Source organism: Gossypium raimondii, chromosome 2 (genome assembly GCF_025698545.1).
Source record: "Gossypium raimondii isolate GPD5lz chromosome 2, ASM2569854v1, whole genome shotgun sequence".
NCBI classification, from domain to species: Eukaryota; Viridiplantae; Streptophyta; class Magnoliopsida; order Malvales; family Malvaceae; genus Gossypium; species Gossypium raimondii.
In genome coordinates this window covers 36,717,311-36,726,491 of record NC_068566.1, presented here as the reverse complement: position 1 = coordinate 36,726,491, position 9,181 = coordinate 36,717,311, and the positions used below count along the sequence as shown (strand labels likewise).

The 9,181-nt window shown below is 33.5% G+C and overlaps 1 long non-coding RNA gene across 4 annotated transcripts; it reads right to left on the bottom strand.

The window, feature by feature from the left end:
- Nucleotides 1-1,604: 1,604 nt before the first annotated feature.
- On the bottom strand, nt 1,605-6,231 carry LOC105788575 (uncharacterized). Of its 4 annotated transcripts, XR_008190875.1 has the most exons (8): nt 5,967-6,231; nt 5,737-5,757; nt 5,219-5,357; nt 4,925-5,082; nt 4,740-4,846; nt 2,209-2,299; nt 1,994-2,118; nt 1,605-1,767 (listed from the first exon to the last, which is right to left on the bottom strand). It is a non-coding gene; the product is annotated as an uncharacterized LOC105788575 (long non-coding RNA). The 4 variants fall into 4 exon arrangements; XR_008190876.1 differs by having other exon boundaries at nt 1,994-2,299; nt 4,729-4,846; XR_008190874.1 differs by having other exon boundaries at nt 1,994-2,299; nt 5,223-5,357.
- Nucleotides 6,232-9,181: the final 2,950 nt, after the last annotated feature.

Sequence of the window (9,181 nt, the reverse complement as noted above, 5' to 3'; positions counted from 1 at the left end):
AGGTTGATTACCAGAAAATAACATAAGAGAAAGGCTAGATCGAGGAGTGGCGAACCAAGAATGGTGGAGCATTTTTCTCGAATACTGCGTGAAACATCTTACTCATTCCATATCTAATAATTGCCCACTATTAGTGGAAATTGAAGGAAACAATAGAAGAAGAAGGAGCAGAACACAACCTCGGTTTCATTTTAATGCAAATTCGATTTTAGAGGAAGATTTGGAAGAAGAGGTAAAAAGGATGTGGGAAGAAGGTAGTGGGAATGTACTAAAAAAGCTATATAATCTTAGGCATGCAACAGGAAGGTGGGAGACAGTAAAAAAAATAGAAAATTACGAGACGACTATGCTAAATGTAGGTTAAGTGAACTTAATAAAGGTGAACCTAATGAAGAAACATTGGAAGAGTTATCAAAATTACACTCGTACTCAATTGGGAGGCAGATAATGAGGAATTTTATTGGGAGCAGAGAGCTAGAGCTAATTGGCTTCGATTTGGGGATCAAAACACTTCATATTTTCATAGTTTTGCTTCCAATAGGAAAAGGAGAAATCAACTTAAATGCATGATTGTGATCATGTGTTATCAGGAGTGCAACAATGTGTAAGAGTGGACATGAACGAAGAGCTTAATACAGAATTCACAACTGAAGAAGTTTTGGACCCAGTTAAAAGTATGGCTCCATTGAAAGCGTCAAGCATGGATGGATTTCCAGCTGTCTTTTATCAAATATACTGGCACATCATTGGATGGGATGTTACAAAATTCTACTTAGAAGTGTTAAGGAATAGAGATGATGTAACACCCTTAACATGTATCTATCGCTGGAATAGGGTTACGGATCATTACCGTACAAACAAAACATTAATTCATTCATTTCATACATCAATGCAAACATAATTTAATTACATTCAATCATATACATAACGACCTTTAATTGAGCCCCCGAGGCCATAAAATTACTTTAGAATCAATCTCAGACTAAATTGGAAATGTTTGGAAAGTTTAAGAAAAATTTAAAAAATTTGGACTGCAGGGTTTACACGACTGAGACACACGCACGTGTCTCAAGCAGTGTACCAATTGAAATTGGGACAGACGGCGGTGTCCAAGCCCGTGTGTTAGGCCGTGTAACTCTCGAAATAGCTTCACATGCCTATGTGCCATGCTGTGTACTACCTAACTTATATGCAATGAAACCTACAGGGGACACACGGCCGTGTCGCTAGGCCGTGTGTCACACATGGCTGAGTCACACGCCCGTGCCTCAAGCCGTGTAGACCTAAAATGAACCTTAAACAACAAGTTTACCATTTCAAGCTTACTTGGGCTCTAAGCAATCCATTTTCCAACCCAATGACCTATTCAAAATGACATTAAACACACCAAAAATTGCCAAATAAACATCCTAAGTGCCTAACCAATATATCATCATCGATACCAGAAGTATATATAATTACACAACAAAATAAAATATTAAACACAACTTATCAAATCATCCATTCTAATACCTAACCAATATACCTATCATGGTACCTTAATCACAACATATCGTTGACACACATCATTCATTTTTGCATGAGAACATTACCTCAATCACATACATTATATCATACTTAGCATTTTACTTATTCCAAAACGTTAGTAATAACAACACAAAAGCCTATTACATGCCATATAATCTGAAACAAACATTCCAAAAACTATCGAATTAAGTTGGATAGTGTGACTTGAGTGTCGATCCGATCGTCCAACCTTCCGAGTATCTACAAGAACAATAAATAATACAAGTAAGCTAAATGAAGCTTAGTAAGTTCAACGTATTAAAATGATAAATCTTACTGAAGTAAGTACAACAATTCAAAATAATAATAAGCCAACCATGAATAGTTCTTGTCATTCACAACCTCAACCAATAAATCACCAATAATCAATTCAATACTCAATGTATATATAACAATTATATCAAAATCATGAAACAAGATACCTTACCGAGATTTTTAATTCAATGAACGTCTTATGGATAAGAGTACATCGACAATCCAACGAAAACACACCAAATGCTCATAAGAGCCAATCCATCCGAAACACACCAATGCTCGTTAGAGCTAATCCCTCTGAAACACACCAATGCTCGTAAGAGCTAGTCCAACCGAAACACACCAAAAGAAAGAGTATAACACGAGAGTTCGTAACAAATGATGAACCTCAGTTTACTCAGGAAACATATATCCATAACTCCATAACCATCTCCACTCCAGTCCCCTATAACACACCATATCTCGACTGTACTCTATCCTGCGTTCAAATCGATCCAAACATCAATTTTAATAACATTTCACAATTAAAATTCCTCGACAATAATCGAATATATCTATTATACCATTTATACAATTCAACAATTCATATAGACTTTAAATTCTTAAACCGTACAAACTTATTGCACTAAATTATAGTAGTTGCAGAAGTTCAGAGACTATTCAACAATTTTTCCTTTTCCACGAGTATTTACGCGATCTTGATCTAAAATATAAGATTCCTCAATCACTTTACATTTCACATTCCAATCCATTTAAAAATTAATACCCCTTTATTTTTCAAATTTACACAATTACCCTAAAATTTTATAATTTTTGCAATTTAGTCCCTTAACCCAAATTCATCAAATTAAACATTATTCTCAAGTAAGTATTCCATTCAAATATACTAGGCCCTTAAATAGTCCCTAATGAACATTAAATTCACTAGCAAACCCTAAAATTTTGACATTTTCACAATTTAATTCTAAAATCAAAATCTAACAAAAATCACTTTACAAATTCATCAAACAACAAAATCAAAGCTCCAAATACATGGTATTCATAAAAAAAAATTCAAAACTCATCAATGGCAACTTCAAAAAAATTTAACAGAATTAAAAACGAAGGTACGGGCTAGCTAGACCTAGTTGCAACGATCTCAATAATATAAAAATTACAAGAAACTGAATCAAAATGAACTTACATGCAAAGATTTTATACTGGCCAAATATAAAGCTTCAAAAATGGTGAGTTTCCTTTCTATTTTCGATGAAACATGAAAAAGATTATGATAATTTTGGTTTTTGTTTTATTAAACTTTAATTTAATTATTAAATTACATGTTTATCCTTAAATTTAACTTTATAAATCAACAATTTAAAAACCTATTATTGTCCATCAATATCCTAATGTACTAATTACTAATTAAGTCCTTTTAATTTCATAATTAAGCCATCAAATCAATGGAATTCAAGATTCACTAAATTTTGCACATTTTTCAGTTTTGTCCTTTTTCCTTAATTAACTATCTAAACGTTGAAATTTCTTAACCAAATTTTATAACAACTCTAATGACTCATAAATATTCTAAAAATAATATTTATGAGTCGACACGATGGAATTTGTGGTCCCGAAATCATTGTTTTGCCACCACTGAAAATCGGGCTGTTACAAATAATATGACCCAAATTAATCAGGCTAATATTGTCCTTATTCCAAAGGTAAATATGTCTAACAACATGAATCAGTTCATGCCTATTAATCTATGCAATGTAATCCACAAAATAATCTCTAAAGTAGTTGTTAATATATTTAAACGAGTGTTAGAAAACTTCATTGAAAAGATAAAAGGTGTTTTTGTTCCAGAAAGGTAGATTACAGATAATATCTTAATTTCATATGAATTGTTGCATTCTCTAAAAAGAAGAAAGGTGGGAGCTAAGGGAACGTTTGCATTAAAGCTAGATATGAGTAAAGCATATGATTGTGTGGATTAAAGTTTTATTGAGAAGATGATGGCACGTATGGGGTTCTGTAGAAGGTGGGTTAATTTGGTAATGAGATGTGTCACATATTCAGTAATGCTTAATGGTGAACAATGGGAGGTATTTAGGCCTTCTAGGGGATTGAGACAAGGTGATCTGTTAAACCCCTATCTTTTCTTAATCTGTGCGGAGGGTTTTTCGCGTCTTATCAATCTAGCAAGGAATGATGGGTTGACTAAAGGGGCTAAGGTGGGACGTAGTAGACTTGAGGTAACACACTTATTATTTGCAGATGATAGCATTTTATTTGCAGAAGCAAGTGAAGAGAGATGATTGCCATCAAAAGAGTTATAGAGGAGTAAGAAGGGGTATCACGTCAGTTAGTGAATTTTGATAAATCCTTAATCTACTTTAGCGAAAACGTGCCAAGCGTGGTAAAGAATCGAATTGGTTGAGTGCTTGGGGTAAGGATATCTAATAATCCCGAAAAATACCTTGGACTACCAATAATGGTGGGACAGAAAAAGAGAGATGCGTTTGTAAGCCTGAAAGAGAAAATGGTCAGAAGAATGCAACTTTGGAGCACATGACAACTTTCAGCAGGAGGTAAGAGGTATTTATTAAATCTATATTACAGGTTATACTAGTATATGTGATGCAACGTTTTTTACTGCCAATATATATATGTCATGAATTAGAGAATTTAATTTCTAGATTCTAGTGCTGTAATATTAAAACAAATAAAGGAATTTATCGGTGTCAATGGAAAGCATCCAAAGCACAAGAGGGATTGGTGTTTAGGGACCTTGCTAAATTTAACGTTGCATTGCTGGCAAAGCAAGGCTAGAGAATATTAACGAATCCAAATAGTTTGTTGGCAAAAGTTATAAAATCAAAATACTTTTTGAATGGTGATTTTATGATGCCTAATTTAAGCTCTTACCCATCTTTTACCTGGAGAAGTATCTAGAGTGCTAGGAAGTTGTTGGAGTAGGGTTGTGGGTGGCGAATCAAGGGAGGAACTGGAGTGAATATATGGAACGATGCTTGGTTGCCAGGGCCTGGTCAAGGGAGAGTTCAAGTGTAAAGAATTAGTACGGAATATAGTTTCTGATTTAATTAATGAAGAAGAAAAATACCTGGAAAGAGGATGTGATTTGTGAACTGTTTGAGGAAGATGATGCAAGAATAATTTTGACAATCCCGCTGAGAAATTGTGTGTAAGATGACAAGTGGATTTAAAGAGGTGACAACAGTGGAGTATACACCGCAAAGAATGGATACAAGTGGTTAATGACTGAGGCCACAGACACATCAAACAGAGAGAGCACATTACAAATTACAACACTGAAAACCTATTATACAAAGCTTTGGAATTTATAGATCGCTGCTAATAAACATTATGCTATGGAAAATAACTAATAACTATATACCTACGTTACAGGTGTTACAAAATAGGAAATTTGCAGTGGCAAATCAATGTCTTGTTTGTGGAGATGGTCAGGAAACTATTGAGCATGTGTTTCAAGATTGCTCGTTCACAAGGCAGATCCTGAAGGACCTGGGAGTATCCTTCACAACAGACAATAACAACCAAGAATGGAGAATGTGGTTAGCAGTTGAGTTTATAAAAGCAAGTATAGAAAAATGCAAGACAATAGCAGTCGCTTCCTGGGTGATATGGTTTAACTAAAATAAGAGATATCATGAAAATGCAGGACATAACAGTTTTGGTGTTATATCCTACGTTCAGGCATATATCAAAGAAGTCAAGAATATCAGAAGTGTAACATTAGACATAAAAAGAGATGAAGACAAATCATGGCACCCACAAAAAGAATAGATAATAAAAATCAACTTTGATGCTTCGTTTCAATAAATCACAAATTCAGCAATATTAGGAATCATCATTTGAGATCATGAAGGATTAATAATAGGAGCATGCACTTACCCGATTAAAAATGTCTTGGACCTAGCAATGGCGGAAGCGCGTGCATGTTAGCAAGCAGTGTAGTTTGCAAAAGAAATGGGTTTTTGTAGAATCAAGGTGGAAGGAAATGCATTAACAATAAAAAAAAAAAGTAATAGCAAAAGACGAAGACAAATCAGTATTGAGCACAGTGATTAAAACGATTAAAACAAACACCCAAAAATTTGAAGAGATAAAGTTTAGATTCGTACCCAGAGAAGCATACGTCGCAGCACATGGACTGGCTCAGGAAGGCCAAAGGTTTGAAACGATTAGGTACTAGATAGAAGAGGCCTTGGTGAGAGTGGAAGTGTTGGTGATAGAGGACAGAAGTTGAATGCAGAGGGGAGGAAATGATGGAGTTATGGAGTAAAGTCGGGATAAAAAAGAAGTTAAAAAGCTCGTGGTGTGGCACCCTAAACCCGACTGGGTCAGTCCGATCTGAATTTAAGATGTCACATTAGTCACTGGAGTGACCTGGACCAGAACCGAAATATTCGTATGTGATTTACTAACATAATATTAATTAAGATATCAACAGAAGACAATTATATGTTTAATACGTCACACATGATCAATTACAAGCAATTAAACCTATTTGCATGCTTATTTAACAAGCACTCATGCCTTTAGCACATAAAGTGGTAAAATCGTCATTTCATGATTATCACATGAATATCATATATATAAATTTAAACTAACAACATGTGTTAGTCTTAGAACACTTAATTAGACCCTTGGCAAAAGAATCATCTTAGTCTGATTATAAAATCTCAGTTAATTTTAGAATCAATTAATTAGAGACTAATTTTGTAAAAATGTCAAAATATTGAGAATTATCCGAAATATAAAATTTATTGCATTTCTATGAAATTAAACATTTAAAACATAAGCATGCGAACTTTCAAACCTTTTCGAAAACATCCCCGCCTCCAAAAATCCAAACTCAACGTGATAAATTTGTCATTCATGCTTTTCAAAAATACCTAAATAATCAAAACATATCAATTCATTCACCTATTGAAACATGCCTTAAGTGCCATAATACCAACATGCTCATTTTACCACATTTTAGCTACTCTACTAACATTCCGAACATAAAACATACCTCCAACATGCATCAAAATATATCAACCATATATACAATCAATATAAATGTTCAGCTAGTAATCAAGCAGTCCATAAACAACATAAAAATGTCTACTCCCAAAAGTCCATATCACTTTGCCTTTAAGAACTAACACAAGTTCAAACACCTCTCAAGATGGTAGATACACTTGGTTCACTTAGCTCGCTTTCCTTCACCACTTGGTATTTGACTTATTGCTCATTTAAAATGAAGAGTGTGAGCTAAACATACCTTAGTGAATGTTAAGGTTACTACTAAGTAATATAATTATCCAAAGTTAAGCAAGGCATGCTAAAACTTAACTACACAATCATGCTTTCCAAGTAGAGTGTAACACCTTTAACCCGTAATCGTCGCCGGATTAAGGTTACGAGGCATTACCGTACAAAACACAAATCAACACAGTCATTTATTTAATCACATATTTGAACCAACTAACATGCAACAAAGCCGTATTACATGTACTTTATAAATATAACATACGAACCATAAAGGCATCGCATTCATGGTATTCGAATACCTAAATTAAATTCAAGCATATTTTATTCCATATATCAATCACATATATCACCTCATTCTTTAGTATACATCTATTTCAATGGCTAATTATTATACAAACCATTTTATATACCTATGCACTTTCACATAACGAGTTAAAACAAATCATATTATACCATTTATTAGTTACCCAAATATGATCCATTAGCAAACATTAACAAATGGTTAAATATAATTCTTATACATTACCAAAATTCATGCATTCCAACATAACAAAATTACACATTTTGAGCACAAATGGGAAATCAAGCATACCAATTTCGCAAACAAAATATCATGTCAAAACATCTTATATTCAACAAATCAATAGCCTCATAAATCATATCAATACCGCAACTAAATTTTATACTAATTATACCAAATACCAAAATCTCATGCTTATCAAAATGAACCAAATACCATAGCCGAATATAAATATGTATCATATATATATATCATAATTTATCTCACCTAATGACCAAAGCAATTTTCATCATTCACAAAGCAACTTACAAGGCAATTTATACATCAAAACATAGGTCATTAATAAGCCACACCAAATAGCCAAATTCACATGGCATAGCATAGTTATCACATAGCAAATACGAACACATACCAACATTAACATTTAACCGAATAATTAACCACATGAATATATCAAAATTTTCGAATCACAAGATATATTGTAGACATCATCTATCATTTATCAATGCACAAAATAAGCACATTTATATAGTCAAAGTAACTTCCAACAATTACACCATTTACTAACCAACTCGCATGGATAAAACCACAACTCATAAACACATCCATCAACTACATTGACATCACTCAAACTGGTTTACAAAATCATACATCACACAAGATATACCATATAACACACTTCCAAAATAAGCTAATTATAAAGCCGAATTCACATTACTTTCAAGCCAATTCGCATGGCTATACATATACAAATCAAAACCAACCATAACAAAACTAGCCTATACATGCCATACGTCAAAAGTACAAACTCTTAAAGTACCGAAATAGCAATCGATAGTGTGACGATGATCCTTGACGATCCCCGAGCTCGAAACTAGCTTTCAAAATCTATAAAACAATGAAAAGATACACAAAGTAAGCTTTGAAAGCTTAGTAAGTCATAAGCAATTAAATTATCACAAGAACATTAATAGTTCAATTCAAATAGGCCAAATTTAATCAATCTCATACAAATATAAATTCATCTTACTTATATAATTACATATTACCACATTAAATATTACACCTACCTTGATCTTTCATGAACATATAAACTTCTCACATACCTGAACCATTTAGCTCAATTTCATCTTTGGTCTCGTTTTGTCAATGCCCGATGAACCATTCGGAATTGTTAAGGATACACGGAAATCATATAAATCTCGTACAATGCCATATCCCGGATATGGTCTTACATGCTAACACATTTTGATGCCACTGTCCCAGACATGGTCTTATACGACTCATATACGATGCCAATGTCCCAAACATGGTCTTACACGTTCTCTCACTTCGATGTCAATGTCCCAGACATGGTCTTACATGAAATCACATCTCAGAAGTCCTTATGTCATGACATCAGTATCCTATACATTTCCTAAGGTTCGTTTGGGGCTTTCGACTTTGTGATTAAATCAATTCATGCTCGAAACTAGTCATCCAATGCTCAAATCAATTCGGTAATATACATATATCAATACATAGAATTCAATTCAGCTACATATAATATATATACAT